The sequence below is a fragment of the Cibotium barometz genome, chromosome 9, assembly GCF_041138505.1.
Source record: "Cibotium barometz isolate CiBa-2024 chromosome 9, ASM4113850v1, whole genome shotgun sequence".
NCBI lineage: Eukaryota > Viridiplantae > Streptophyta > Polypodiopsida > Cyatheales > Cibotiaceae > Cibotium > Cibotium barometz.
In genome coordinates, this window is record NC_141054.1 from 9,668,905 (window position 1) to 9,685,755 (window position 16,851).

The window sequence follows — 16,851 nt, forward strand, 5'->3', positions numbered from 1 at the left end:
TTGGAGGCTCCAACCGAAGTTTGAGCCTCACCTTCATATGCTAGTTTGCTATTAAGAGGTCCCAATTGAAGTGATAATCCTCACCTCATGTATATGCTAGTTTCCCAAGAGGTAGGCTTCATCACCCTCTGCATCTGGCCACACCGTTTCATTGGGATATTGAGTCAAGGTATGGTGTCAATTAGCCATCAATGTTTCATAGCTACAAAAGGCAAAGGTGAGTGGTTACAACAGCAGCAAAGGCAAAGAGAAAGCAATAGAGAGAAACAATATGCTAGTGAAGAGAACGTGACATGGAAATGAGAAAATGGACATTGGATTTGAGACTCTTCTCCTTCGTGAGGCTCAAACTCAAGTTTGAGACATTGGATTTGAGACTCTTCTCCTTCGTGAGGCTCAAACTCAAGTTTGAGCCATTGTGCATTATATAGATTTTAGTTGAATTTTTAATCGCATAGTTTATAAGTATATTTGGGTGTATGGGGAAAGAGGGAAGAAAAGAAGAAATCTCAAGCTCAAGGCTCAAGCTCAAGGCTCAAACTTGAGATTGAGCCTTGTCTATTACACAAGCAAGTAGGAATAGAGAGGGAAGCTAGGATAATCCTAGAGAACAAGTGGGGTGTGGGTGAAGAAGGGTATATAAACAAAAGTGAAACTAACTATAATCAAAAGACCTGGGACCTGGGCTTAGGCTTGGGCTTGGGCAGCTTGGGGAAGAAACCGAAACCGGAACCCGACTTTCTACCGCACTGGGATGATGCTCCACTCCCTCTCGTTCAGCAGCTCCGCACCCTCTCCTCTCCCGCGTTCAGCACCACGGTTGCCCCGGCGCGCAGCTACTCGGTGCCCTCTCCTCTCCCGTGTTCAGCAGAGCTGCTCGGTGAATTCAAATGCGTCCGGTGCCCTCAGCTGCTCAGCGCCCTCTCCTCTCCCGCGTTCAGCACCCCCACGGCTGCCCTGGCGCGTTGCTGCTCGGCGCCCTCCCGTGTTCAACACCACGGCTACCCCGGCGCGTAGCTGCTCGACGAATTCAAATACGTCGGTGCCCCCAGCTGCTCGGTGCCCTCTCCTCTCCCCTCGCCGCGTTTAGCAGCTGCGGCCCTCTCCTCGCCGTGTTCAGCAGCAGCAGTTGCGGTCCTCTCCTCTCCCCTCGCCGCATTGAGCAGCAGCTACGGCCCTCTCCTCTCCGGCGCCCCTCGCCCTGCCGCTGCTCGGCGAATTCAAATTTTCCCGCCCCTCGAATTCAAATTTCAAAATTTTCCCCCAACTCCCGCCCCGCCCCTCATTTGAAATCAATTCAAATTTCAACTCCCACCCCGCCCCTCGTTTGAAATCAATTCAAATTTCCCCGCCCCTCGAATTCAAAATTCAAATTTCCCCCCTTCCTCGCCCCTCGAATTCAAAATTCAAAATTTTTCCCTAACTCCCGCCCCGCCCCTCCTCTGTTTCCTGTCTATGAAGTACTCGCTCAGCCCTGTTTCAAATAGTTTCTTTTCCTCCCGCAATCGACATCTGTTTCCTGCAAAACCATCACGCCCACACGCCATTGGAGACTTCAAGCATCTATCACGTCTGTGCGACATCGGAGACTTTCGTGCGCCCATCTGTTTCCTGCAAAAACCATCACGCCATCGGAGACTTCAAGCATCTGTCACGTTTGTGCGCGACATCGGAGACTTTCGTGTGCCCATCTGCATTTCGTGTGTTCTCTCATCTAATTGAATACTTTACACAACAAGTAAGTCCTTCTTTAATTGATTATAGTAACCAATATAAACACTTACTTGATTGCATGCTAAGTGTGCCATTTGTCAATCGTTGCTCGTCGTAGATTGTTTGCACTTCTTGCTGCTCTCTTTTGTATCTTCACATATGTCGAGAACCTGTAAAACTGATCTTTGTACACATTATATAATCTAAATGACAAGGGTTCTCTATATAAACATGGTATATGTGTCACATATCTGAGTGCACAACTTGGATATAGACTCCACCTTAAGTTTGAGCCTCCCCTACATAGAACTTATGTGTTAACGCTTGACCTAGATTGAGTCTTTGTTCTCCATGTTAGTGTACCCCGGCCTTAAGGCTTCAAGTTCGAGCCTTTGCTCTCCATGCTAGTGCACCCCGGCCTTAAGGCTCGAACTTGAGTTTGAGCCTTTGCTCCTTTGCTCTCCATGCTAGTGCACCCCAGTCTTAAGGCTCAAACTCTTTGCTCTCCATGCTAGTGCACCCGGGCCTTAATGCTCGAACTTCAGATTGAGCCTTCGTTCTCCATGCTAGTGCACCCCGGCCTTAAGGCTCGAACTTGAGTTTGAGCCTTTGCTCTCCATGCTAGTGCACCCTGGTCTTAAGGCTCGAACTTGAGTTTGAGCCTTTGCTCTCCATGCTAGTGCACCCCGGCCTTAAGGCTCGAACTTCAGATTGAGCCTTCGTTCTCCATGCTAGTGTACCCCAGCCTTAAGGCTCGAACTTGAGTTTGAGCCTTTGCTCTCCATGCTAGTGCACCCCGACCTTAAGGCTCGAACTTCAGATCGAGCCTTCGTTCTCCATGCTAGTGTACCCCGGCCTTAAGGCTCAAACTTGAGTTTCAGCCTTTGCTCTCGTTCTCCATGCTACTGTACCCCGGCCTTAAGGCTCGAACTTGAGTTTGAGCCTTTGCTCTCCATGCTAGTACACCCCGGTGTTAAGGCTCGACCTTCAGATTGAGCCTTTGTTCTCTATGCTAGTGTACACCGGCCTTAAGGCTCGAACTTGAGTTGGAGCCTTTGCTCTCGATGCTAGTGTACACCGGCCTTAAGGCTCGAACTTCAGATTGAGCCTTTGTTCTCCATGCTAGTGTACTCCAGCCTCAAGGCTCGAACTTGAGTTTGAGCTTTTGCTCTCCATGCTAGTACACCCCGGTGTTAAGGCTTGACCTTCAGATTGAGCCTTTGTTCTCCATGCTAGTGTACACCGGCCTTAAGGCTCGAACTTGAGTTGGAGCCTTTGCTCTCGATGCTAGTGTACACCGGCCTTAAGGCTCGAACTTCAGATTGAGCCTTTGTTCTCCATTCTAGTGTACTCCGGCCTCAAGGCTCGAACTTTAGATTGAGCCTTTGTTCTCCATTCTAGTGTACACCGGCCTTAAGGCTCAAACTTGAGTTGGAGCCTTTGCCCTCGATGCTAGTGTACACCGGCCTTAAGGCTCGAACTTGAGTTGGAGCCTTTGCTCTCGATGCTAGTGTACACCGGCCTTAAGGCTCGAACTTCAGATTGAGCCTTTGTTCTCCATTCTAGTGTACTCCGGCCTCAAGGCTCGAACTTGAGTTTGAGCCTTTGCTCTCCATGCTAGTGTACCCCTAGCATTTGAGTGCACAACTTGGATTTAGACCCCACCTTAAGATAGAACCTCCCCTACATGGAACTTATGTTTTAAGGCTCATTCTCCATGCTTAACTTTACATGGAACTTGGCCTTAAAGCTCCAACTTGAGTTCGAGCCTTGCCTATCTATGCTAGCGTATCCCTAGCATATGACTGCACAACTTGGATCTAGGCTCCAGCTTAAGTTCGAGCCTCTCCTACATAAAACTTGGCCTTAAGGCTCGAACTTGAGCTTGAGCCTTGTCTCTATATGCTAGTGTACCCCTGTCATATGAGTGCACAACTTGGATCTAGGCTCTAGCTTAAGTTCAGGTTTCCCCTATATGGAACTTGGCCTTAAGGCTCTAATATACATATGAGTGCACAACTTGGATCTAGACTCCAGCTTAAGTTCAAGCCTCCCATACATGGAACTTTGCCTTAAGGCTCAAACTTGAGTTTGAGCCTTGCTAGCGTACCCCTAGCATATGATGCACAACTTGGATCTAGGCTCCAGCTTAAGTCAAGCTTCTGTATGGATTAAGTAAATGCAAGTGAGGCCCCCGCTATTTAAGAAAACTAAGTGAAGCATCAATAATTGTAGCATGCATTAAGTTTCTTAAGTTTGATAGGTTTTGATTTGATATATAGCATTTAAATCCATTTTTTCTAAGGTTTTGAAACTTTTTTTGTGCTTCACAGGAATGGAAGCTAGCAGAGCGCCCGCTACCTCGCAACCACATGGTGCACCGATCTTTACTCTGAATGCTCTCGAAACAACAACTAAAGCTAAAAGTGTAACTCCTAGAATTAAGGTGGATAAAACCTTTGAATTGAGTAACAAAGAAGGAGTAAAATGGTTTGTGGATAGCTACGATGCTAGTGCAAACTTCAAATGGTTTGACCTTAGACCTAAGACAATCGTATTCCAAGGTTAACTAAAGACGTCATGTTGCCTAGGAATATTTCCAATAAAGTTAAGCTCATTAATGATTTACACTAGCATGCAAGCAACTTCAAAAACTAAGTAGTACATTGACAATTTCCATGTGGTCATGCCTTATAGTTTATGAAATTAATTGAGCAGTAAAAACCAGGAGCATCCTATTGCTGGCCGACTGGATCTACATCAGTCGTGGGCTGTAGGAGTGCTGGCCGACTTGCTTTGCTCAGGCGTAGGGTTGCGAGGCCAATTTGAGGATCTAGATAGTCTCTAATTGACATGGTAGTTTAATAGAGTCAGATGGTATGGTCGGTTGGTTATATTGGACCAAGCCATGGGTTACCGATATGGTTAACTTATGTCCATGCCGACCCTAGGTACTATATATATAGACAAGTTTAGCAGCCTTATTTTATCATCAAGTTCATTGTGTTTAAGGAGTCTTGTAAGCAAGACATCCTCCATCTAGAGTTTGTCTAGATTGCCATTAAAGATCCTTACTTGGAGCACAATGGTAGGAAGACGACCATCAATTTGTAATCAAGTTTGCAAGTAATAATATTTTTTACTCTCCGCTAGGTAAAAACTCCATTCCTCAAGCTCAGTCAAATCAACGTAAGATCCCTAGACCGTTAGCTCATGGTACTGATGCCCAGTTGACACCCAGCCGACTATGTGTTCTCTCTTCTGGCATAGACTGAGCCAGTTCTGACCCAAATAGAGTTCATTAGTCATAATATTCACATACACAGACCCTCAAACTTTACAAAAGGAGTCCTCCATTTGTTTCTGTCTCAAGGTGATACATCATATGGAGATATGGGGATTACGATAGGCGCTAAGGATGATGTGGATGCAAGAGCAAACCCATGCTTCACACGCAATGTATTTCCAGAAGGAGAAACTACAAAAGCAAATAAGTTTTGCTTATCATTGGATACTTTTCACCCAGCAGACATGACTGGCAGTAAACTAAGAAAGGACAATTCTATTGTAAAGCTAGGATTGAAGATCATTGACTTTTCCAATCAAGAAGACTTAGGGGTGGATAATGTGGAGGACCTGGTGAAAGCGGTGAGGCATGCAAAGAAGGCTTTGGATTCACGAAAAAAGTCCATACCTAAAAAGGAGACAACAACCACTCAAGTTAGAAAAATTGTGGAGAAAAAAGGCAGGGCCATAGTGAAGAGTGCACTTGAAGCATCTAGAAATGCTGGTGCAACTTCTTCAAAACATAAAAAGGAGGGTGACAAAACAAAAGTCCTTGATGTAAGCACAATAGCAGCTAAAGACATGGCAGGCTCTCAGGTGCAAGAAGAGGAGCAATCACTTGAAAAAAGAAGAGAAAGGCAAAGCACTCTACAAAGGTTCAAGAAATCTCTTCAAAGAGGCAAAGGACAAAACCAGCAAGTGGTTCAAAGGAGATAGATGCGTCCGATGATGAGCTAATAGAGGTTGAGACTCCAAACAAGGACAGTAAAGCAATGATCTCATTAGAAATAAAGAAGGGTTTGGTCTAAATGAGGTCTTCAGCATTGATGTAATGAAATGTTATCTTGCTCCTTCAAACTATGTGTATAGAAGGTTAAATAAGGATTGGGTTCGTATTTTGACCCAAGACTTTATTGAGGACCCAAAGCAAGAGGAGATACTTGCAATTTTGATGCCCTGTAATCGTGCTACGAAACAACCCCTTGATAAACTCGCAAAAGAAGATATTCATAAAGTTGAATATTGGATTATCTCTGGTCAACACTCCATTAGTGCTGCAAAAAGCTTGCAGGCTCTAAATATGCCTAAAGTGACCCCTCAATTGCATCAGCAATTTAGGTTTAAGAGATCAAAGATAATTGTAAATTGCCCGCCCAAGATTTCTCGTGACATTTCCAAGAATGAAAATTTATCTGTTGCAAAGTCAGTGCAAAAGGAGCCATTCCTCGATCAACTTCTACAAGCTCGAGCACAATGGCATGCAAACGGTCGTCCTAGTAAACCTTTGCCTGGTGTCAATCAACCCAAGATGGACGAGTCTTGGAAGGTACTCTTTTGATTCTTTGCTATATCTTGGTAAATCATAGACATACATTACTTCTTCTTTACTTTTCATAATATTTTTTACGGATCTATAGTTTCAAGTGTAGCAGTAGCATAAGAAAGATGCATGTGAGGCTTCTTCTCAAACTGCATAAACTTAATAGTTTGGTTTGAAATTGAACTTCAAGCCTCACCTCTCCGTGATGGTGTAGCACTTGCATATCTAATTGTGGCTCGAACTTAAGTTGGAGCCTCACTTGCAAGTGCTAGATTTGCATACGAAGGTGACGCTCAAACCTAAGATCGAGCATCACCAATGTTATATACTACTTTAGCACTGGCAAGTGAGGCTCAAACTCAAGTTTGAGCATAAGCTCCAAATGATTGAAAACCCATAGATACATGATTCCTCCTAATATTTTGTGATATCTATAGTAAGGGGGCTAACTTCTTACTTTGTAACTTTGCAGGCCTTTGTGGAGACCACGGAGCACACACTACATAAGAATTTTGTCAAAAATGATTTACACTTGCTTCTATGTGATGATGATGTATGGCAGAATTGGGTTAAGATCATGAGGCTATATGCAAAAGGCTTTCTACCAAATACAAAGAGCGAAACTCAAACTAAAGGTCTTGATCAAAATCCCAAACTTCCAACTTTGAAGAGTGGGCAAATTCAGCAAGCACCAAGAACAGTCATGCTAGGCCCAACGTTGTTTAGGTGCATTTTAGGCCTTCAAAAGAGTGAAGTTTTGGACATTCAAAAAGCACTTCTTGACAATAGAATATTGCTTAAGAAGGGAAAGCAAACCCATCAAAGAATGGATATGGAGGAGATGGCCTGGAAGCTAAAAACAGATCGAGTGCTCAAAGATGCAATAATCGCCTTCTATTTTGATCTGACAAGGGAAAAGATGACTTGGGAACAGGTGTGAGAGACATATAAGCTAGGGGAGCATGAGTATAATCAATTGAGGAGCTACAGCCAGTCCTTTGTTAGGGACTCTCTCAATCATTCAAAAAAAAATCCTTCACTTTCAAAAAGTGTAGTAACTTTACTCAATCACCTATATAGAGCATCTATGGGTATTGTATCTCAACAAGAGTCTATTCCTTAGACAATTAGGGAGGTGGGTTTTGATATGACAAAGATTATAGCCTTCTGTAGTAAAGAGTATGTACCATTTCAACTGGCAATCATGGACCTACATGGTACAAAGGAGCAGCTCTCGTCAGAATTTTTCTCCAAGTTGGCACTTACTTTAAACACACTTAACTCACAATATGAATATATTCTTGTGTGTTTTGTTGATTTCATCACCATTGGAATGCTTATCGAAGGGATTTCTAGCCAGTCAACAATGAATTTGGCGTGATCCACACACAAAAAGATGATGCTTGGACATCTGGAACAGTTGAGATTGTAAACTGTTATTCTTTTCATCATCAAGGTTGACAAGTTTGAGGCCATTGATAAGGTTCTCACAAAAAAATGTATTCATCTCAGGCTCTAGTGGCCAAAATAGAGAATTCATCGACAAAGGCTTTATTGACGGTCTCATCACAGGGTTTTGTCCAACTATGTTGTAGAGATATATTGTGGTGGAGTTGTGCTAGAGGGGAGCTTGCTAAAGAAGAGACGATGTATTGCTTTATGCAAAGATGATTTAGAAGCGATAGCATTAGAATCAAAGTGCTCTGCTCTTTTAGACGGTCACCCGTCCTTGCAAGAGTGGTGTGGTGCAAGTGGCGGCACAAAAAAGCAAACACTAGATGATGCAAAAAAAGAGAACCTTCAAAATCTTCACATTGACGACCTGCCAAGTACAGAGGAGGAAGACGAAGGTGATGATATTGACAACAAAAATGACACAGATGATGATAAAGAAGTTGAGTGACAGTATAATCAGATTCCAACCTAACCCATACTAGTTGTTGCTGCAGGTCGAAGGAAACCATTGCTGAGGTCTAAACGTGTAGTTTGAAGTATGGGATCTGCACAAATATCAAGACTTGTTGGGTGCAGAATGTTTGTAGCCATTTTGTACTAAAAGCCCATAAGATAGACTTAGGCTTTGACCAAAACAATGTGCTTAGATGGGTTTAATTTTTGGATTGTACGAGCCAAATCTTTACACTATTTTATCAAGCAATCAAATGCCATTGTACTTACTGTCATTTGATTATCTCTTTTGTCAATATTTGCAATTCGATTGCAATGAAGATGTGTTTGTTTTTTATTGAAGATATTGCCTTGTCAAGGTGTAAGGCTATGAATATTATAATTTAATTTAGATAGACTCAATTATCTCAACAATGAAAATCTTTTATACATCATATTCAATAAATTTAATGAAATTTAGCATTGACAATATACTCGCTCTTTTATTTTTTTGGTTGAACTTCTGAGGTATTGGAGTGTTTGTCTATGAAGGTTTAAGACCATCCATGTCATGGATGAATTTATGTTGTTGGCACATAATATATTTATTTAAAATTTTGAATGTCCATTAACCATACATTTTGTTTTCAACATGATATGTTGAAGCATATAGCTTTGATTTCAAGTGTACAGAAAACTTACTATTGAGGTGGCACCAATCTCATTGGTGACTCATGTACCTAGAAGCAAAAGAGTTCCACCACCCCCAGATACAATAAGGAAACAAAGAAGAGTATTAATACTTGAACTCAATGGTGTTTTACTTAAGACCATTGAGATGTAGCATGGTGATGTATGTCCAGACTGGGCCAAACATATGCATCTTGTGGAAGAGAATACAAGTGTTTGGCATTTGATTCGCAAAGATGCATTCACTTTCCTTGATTTTTGTATGCAATGGTTTGAGGTATGGATCTAGAGTACTAATAGACTACAAAGGACTCGACGCATTCTTGAGTTGTGCTTTCCTCGGCACCATCAAAAGTTTAAGATCGTAGCAGGGCAGGCAGCATGTCAAACGACGGATCTTCTAATTGGATATCGATTTGTATACCACAAAAACTTGGATGTAGCATGGAGAATTTTTCATGACCTGGATGGAAATAACACGCTAATTTTTTATGATACCCTCTACAATGTAATGTGGAATATGCCCGGAACCTACTTGATTTCTCCAAAGATGTGGAATCAAAATATAGAGGAGCTTCAAAGTTTTTTGGAGACAACAATCAGTGCATGGTTACTTGGTTGGATTTATGCAAAGAACAAATGGGAATATACTTGCAACACTTTAGTAAATGAAGCTTATGATAGAGAAACTTTGTATGTATTGGAGCAATACATGAGAAAACGCTATGTTTGAAATACAATTTGTACTCAATTATTATCTTGACAAAGTGTCTACAAAGGGTTTTTGTCTTTGGATGAATTGTAAACTTGAATGTAACAATCTCATTGAAATTTGATTGCTTCTGGTGTTTCTAAACACCACACTCTTTAGAGATCCCTCAATTCTAAGGTTCCTTTTCCAAGTGTTCTTTGGCATTGTTATCCCATGTTTTTATTTCAATGTCCCTCAAATTTGAGCATATATATCATGATTTATAATCTTGATATAGTGTCTAAGATGGGTTTTTATCTATGGATCAATCGTAAACTTAGCACATTGTTACTTCATTGAGATTTACTTTTTATTTTGTTGTTTCTAACACCACACCCTTTAGAGATCTCTCATTTCTAAGATTCCTTTTTAAGTGATATTTAGAATTCTTTTGGCAAATTAAATAAAGCCCATGTTTTTACTTCAATGTCTCAAAGTGGAGATAGTATTTAACATTATCTTCTTCATATGAAAGGTGTTGTATAATCTCAATTAAGTTTAGTGTCATGTTTTCCTTGTCCTTCCAATATTGTTGCGTATGTATCTATGATATAATCTAATGGCACAAAGAGTGCACCAACAAATAGATGTTAGCTTAAACTACACAAAAATACCGAGTTTCCAACCAATCCTATAAGAAATGGGACTCGAATAATTCCCAAAATTCCTAAATTTGTCTTCTTGTCTCTTGTCTATAGCTTTTCTTCCTTGCTTTGACACCCATGGGTTTTATCCTTCTTATAGTACCCTTGTACTTGAAGCTGGGCTTTGGGAACCCACTGTTATCTGACTCGATACCTTTGGTGCCTTTTATGTGGTTCTCTTGAATGGGGATGATGTTACGCTTGTTCTATTAAGTCCTCAGCCTTGCTTGGCATTGGTAGCTCCATGTCACATGCCATTGCTTGTTTTCCCTTATTCAATGGACTCCATAATGGGAGGGTGATGGTTTCTTTGCCATCATTGAGTTGTACTTCCCATGTTTCCCATTGGATGTGACAGTTGTTGGTGCAAATCCAAGATCATCTAGGAAGCATGTCCTCTTCCATGTTTCCTACAGGCGTAGTAAATACCTTCCCGACCAAGGGATTATTTCTAATTGAGATGTTTATATTAAAAAATTCCATTGTTTGTGTAACAGATAAATGCACACTACGAATATGTGCATTAGTTGGGGTTTGTTTAAAGCAACCCATGTCTCATAGAAAATAAAGTTATGACTTGACCCTGTATCAATCAATGTGATGCTTGTTGTGTGACTACCCTTTATAGAGACATTTACACTAAGTCGTGCATGTTTAATATCTAGATCATCCTTGTCAAGCAAGGTGAGTGAAGCCATGTTCACCTATAAGGTTCTCCCTTGGAGTCTCTATTTTGCTTTGGTATCCCTCGCCTTGGCTTCCTCTTGAGCTTGTCTAATCTTTTCCTTGACTAGATCTTTCTTCTATTTTAGAAGATTCTCTTGTGTGAGCATTTCCTGGGTCAAGGGTCCATAATATTTCTTGAGTTTGCTTCTGTTGATATATCCCTAACCCTTGAGGGGTGATTTCGGACACTCTAACATGCCCTAACCCTTTGTATTTTAGTTTCTTTTTCTTGGTGCATCTAACACCATACATAAGAACAAGGTCCCTCATTTCCAATTCTTTGTGTTTCCGGTTATGGTCAAACCAATGTTTTCTCCATAGTTTTTTGACCATAAGCCCATGCGATGCAATTAGCCGGGTTTCATCAAGCCTCTCTAAGTCAACTAACCTCTTGGCTAACGCATTTTCAGTAAGCCTTTCCTGTACTGCAATATTCAGGCTTGAAACTAAGAATTCCATAGGCATTACCGTATCAATGCCATAAGCTAGACGAAAGGTAGTGTATCCTGTTGCTACCTTATACAATGTAGATATGCCCATAGTGTTGCAGTCAGCTTGTGTTCCCAATCCGTGCGACTTGCTTCTAAGATTTTAGTCAAGATAGCTCATAAAATATTCCTCGTGCTCTGTGTGTGGCCATTTGCCTGTGGGAAATAAGGTGATGAGTTGCAATGGACTACAAGGAATCCTGTAAGTAATTGTTCAATCACCTCATTAATGAAATGTGAACCCTAGTCACACTAACTAATTCGAGTGGCAGCTAAACCTAGAAATGATATATTCATATAAGAACTTGGGCATAGTTCAAGCATCAACTCTTTTAGAGGCTCTCGCCTCTACCCACTTAGTGAAATAATTCGTGGCCACGATCACATAACGGGCTTGTTGAACGGATGCACTGCTGGACTAATGGGTCCAACAAAATTAATGCCCCATTTCTCAAAGGGTTGTCTCACAATTACAGGGATGAGTGGCATCCTATCTTTTGTTGTGGAATAGCAAATCGTTGACATTCCTCGCATCTCTTCACAAATTCTATGGCATCCCCAAATAACGTAGGCCACCATAGTTATACTTGAAGCACTTTTCGAGTTGTAACTTCTCCAGCAAAATGTCCTTCGGCTATTATTGAGTCTACTTCTTCTAAAATTGTTGATGAACTCATCTTCTTGCTCACATATCTTGAGGATATCGTCTTTGCCTAGCTTATATAGTTCTCTGACAATCAATTGATATGGTGTGGCCAGCTTAATAAGCTGACACATCTTATCCTTGTTCAAAGGCTGATCTTGTGGAAAACCATGATCTAGGTAGTTGGATATTTCCTCGCTCCACTTAGGCACCATGTCAATTTTGAACAGACAAGCATCTCAAAGGTCATTGTCAATGCCAGTTGTAGGTTATCCGTTTGGAATTCTAGACATATGGTATGCCAAAACGTGTTGTGTTCCTTTTCTCACCATGACCCTAAAGTTGAATTCCAGGAGTAAAAGCAACCAACGTGTGATTCCCCCTATGGTGCAAGGCTTATTCACTAGATATAATAAGGCCTGGTAATCAACAAAGAATACAAACTTGTTGGCCAACAAGTAATGTCGGTATTTCTTTATAGCATAAACCATGTCCAACTCTTCACACTCAATTGTGGTGTAGTTTATCTTTGCATCATTCAGTTGATAACTGGTAAAGAAAACTGGGTAATCCAATTTGAATTCCCCATGTTGCGCCAATACGCATCCTATAGCAAAATTTGATGCATCGATGTGCACATGGAATAAAAGATCCCATTTGGGTGGTCTCAGAATGGTGGGTGCACTAGCCAGTGCTTTCTTCAGCTTATCATATGCATTTTGACATTCCTCATTCCATTAAATAGTCTATACAATGGCCTGGCAATTTCAGCATAGAATATGATGAATCATCGATAGTACCCAACGTGTCCCATAAACCGTTGTACACCCTTGTAGTTTATTGGTGGGAGTAATTCGAAGATTAACTTCACTTTGCTCTCGTCGGTGGAAATATCATTCTTAGTCCGGAGGTGGAAGTGATACGTACATTTCGGCCTCTTCCTCTTCCCATGAATTCTCCCTAACTGGTTGACAGGCTTGTAAGGATGTGGTTCGTCCTATGGTGACCGAATCGTCTCCAAAAAATTGCCCTTCCATGGACTGTGCCTTCCACGTATGGAGATTGATTTTTAGGATTTGCGAATCCCTTCGAATATATACTTAGTCTAATGTCCAATCATGCACCAGCTTAGCTTCCCTCATGAAGGGTCTTCCTAAGATAATATTGTAAGAATCTAGCTGCAGAAAGTCCATTACAAAAAATGTATGATGGTAACAGAACGAAAAGACCTTAAGCCAAACGTTTTTCAATAGCCTCATAGGTCTTGAGGATGTCCCATCCGCCACCATCTTCACGATTAGAGCCGCCCTTTCTAATTATGGTTTTCCCCAGTTCTCCCAACATCTCTTGGTGATGATGCTCACACCCGCACCTCCATCCAGGATAACAAGTGCTTGGTACCCATTATGGTGGATTGGGATTGTGGCATTCGTGTCATCACTCTCATAATACCCGCCCAATTGGTTGACATGTATTTTGATGAATCTGGGTGCTCCCCCTTCCTCAGGCACTAGGTTCTTTTCTGCTATAGGTTACTGACTCTCTTCTGTATTGGACATTGGGTTTGTTCTTCCTTCTACCTAGTCTTTGACATTTGCTCAGAATGCTGGCGTGTTGCGTAGCAATGGTCCGAGTGGCATTTTAACAGTTGCGGACAGTATGGCTGCAAGACTGCCTATGTCTCTAGGTTCTCTGGCAAGTGAGGGCTCCTTCCACGTGTTTGTCACATATTCAACCCTAGGGAATGAATGGATCGACAAATCTTGATCTGCCTCCTCTCAAACATTCTTGCCATGAGGTCACTATGAGTCCCTTCTTTGGACTCTTCTAGAATTGGAGTAGGCACATCCAACTTCCTTTCTCTAAACAACTTATTTCGTGGATACACTGTATGCCTTGTTAGCCCTCAATTTGACTTCATGGTTGCGTTGACATTCCTCGACAAGGGTTTTAGCTTCCTCAAGCTTTCTTATTCTTCTTCACAGCATTAGGATATTCTCCAACATCTTTGGGGGTTTCTGGTCTCTCTTTTGGCACTTGGTCATCTACTTCCTTTGATTGGGTGGATCTGGTGTCAATGGTATATTCCTCAGATCCATTCCGAATTATGACCATGGTATCACCCTTGCCCACCTTTTCACTCTTCTCCTTCTTCTCGTATCTTAGAGGTTGTAACACCTCCTGGGTTTTTCCCTTTGTCTACTTGTTTCGCTTGGGTACGTGTCATGGCATTCAATGGCGTGATGTTTCCAGGATGTACACTTATAGTCCCGATGGTGGCATGGTTAGAAGTAGTAGAGCCATTGACACGATATGGGCAGTCCTTGATCAAATGATCAACACCATACTTAACACATAAAAGTGTAGGCATGACATTGATTTGTGATGTGATTGGCTGGGTTTGGCTAGCATTTACCACATTCTTTAGAGGACACTTCGCTCCTCGATGAGGTCCATTACAATGAAAACACTGTATGGGTCCCCTTCTTATAGTTGACTTTATGTCTTTTCCTTTCCATTGTACCGTGGTTTGAAACACTGGTACTGGTGTGCTGTTTTGTAAGAGAGTACTCTAAGTGTGATCTTCATGGGCTCTTCACAGTAGTAGTTGTTATTTACTTCTATCTCACACATGACTTCTCCCTCTTTCAAGGGTTTCTCGATTCTTGGTCATAGTCTGATTCAAGGTTCGAGTCGGATAAGATTTTTCATGAACTATCTTTCTCGAAATGCAAAGCCAATGCATAATGGGAGCTGGAGCTCTAAGAGGATGGAAGAAACAATGGTGTTTCCTCGGCTACGACGCCAAAAATGTTATGGGCTATCGCACCTCCCAAGAGAGAACTCTACCCATTCACAATCGGAAGAAGCAATAGACAACAACTATTGTTGGGTACTTACCAATGCTTTGAGCTCACATCCCTTGAGGCTCTCCAAGCTCGCTTTGGGAAGCTCCACTCCTCCAATCTCCACCTCCACGCTGTCACCACCTACGGAGTCGCTCACACCACAATGCAAGGCAATCTTCCTCTCACTTTGCAATACACATGCATAGAAGAGGAACATGCACTAGAGTACTCTCTCTCTCTCTCTCTCTCTCTCTCTCTCTCTCTCTCTCTCGCTCGCACACACACACACACACACACATAGAGCAAGAGCTCTCATAGCACAAAGGGGGATTATGTTCTTTTATTATGAGAAATTGCCTTTTATACATCTAGTCCTTATTCACACTTGGGTGCCAAAAACTTACTATGGGTGGCCAGTATCTCAAAATGTACAACTTTTATAGTGCCTTTCCATAACACTTATTAATGTCCTCAATTGGAGGAGTATCTTTGTTAATCCAAAATAGGGTTAACAAAGAAGTTTTACTTCCAGATACTATCATTGATCATCAGATTACATCAACTCGTACTGGAAATCAATATATCAAATATTTAGTGACTTTCCAAAATCATCCTTGTGAGAAGATGCAAGATGGGTGCTTGAGAAATATTTTCATACCTTCCCTAAGATCCTCCATTCTTTTTAACAAACCCTACAATTGAGGGCAGTTGCAAACTCAAGCAAGAGAGAATATTATGGGAATATATTTTAAGCCCTCTTAAAAATACTATTCTACCCTCTTAGATAATTCGGGGACGCTTGGTGCATGAAGCCAAATCATGTTAATATCATGGGTGATGCCATTATAAATATTAATAAGTTTGGTGTATACTGACGAATGGTTGGGGCCTCCAATGTTTGTTTCAGTTGGTTTGTATCGAAGGGTGATTGATGGGTTACTTACGCCTGGCAAACATGTGTGTGGTTATGGTTTTTATACTTATGAAATAAATGTTTACCAATTTATTGTTAGTTATTTTACAGGTGAAGAGGACTCCGAAGATCGAGGAGAATCTGCACATAATTATTACTTGGCACATATTTTTGTAAACAAGCTTTGTATATACATGTGCTAGCTTGTGCACATTTTGATTTATTTTGGAAAGCCTTAGTTTATCAAGCATAGACTTGAACTTTAATATTTTGTAAAGTGTGATATGCTTTAAACCCTAGCCTCAATTTATGGATACTCTATTTTGAGCATAAGAGAGTGTCGTGCAAGAAAATCACCTTTGTATTTTTGGAGGCTATGGCCTAATTTAGAATAAAAATACTCATGTGTGGGGAGAGGCCACACACATGAGGTGGGATGATTGCACCCAATATTGGAGTCGTGATTTGTGAGCTAAGTATTATTTGTTATTCAGTTAAATATTGAATATATTGAACATGTGGTTTTTGATGAGTTATTTGGTTTGATTTAATCAATATCTTGCAAGTTTCTTTTTACTCTAATTTTCGTGTCAAGATGATAAAGAGAGATAAGGTAATGAAATACATTAAAGGTTATTTTGATAAAGAAAGCATTGAGATGATAGAGTGGAGAAGAGGCTTTACACTTGCGAGAAGGTGTGAAAGGGGGTCTCCTTCCATGATTGAGTTTTGTTAAGAGCTTAAAAAGAGTGAGAGTGCCACTTGAGAAATTGTCATTGATTTAAAGTAGAAACAGTTAGAGAGTTGTGTTATTACTTTAAAAGAAGGCGACAATAAAGAGAGATAAGGTAATGAAATACATTAAGGATTATTTTGATAAAGAAAACATTAAGATGATAGAGTGGAGAAGAGGCTTTACACGTGTGAAGGTGTGAAAGGGG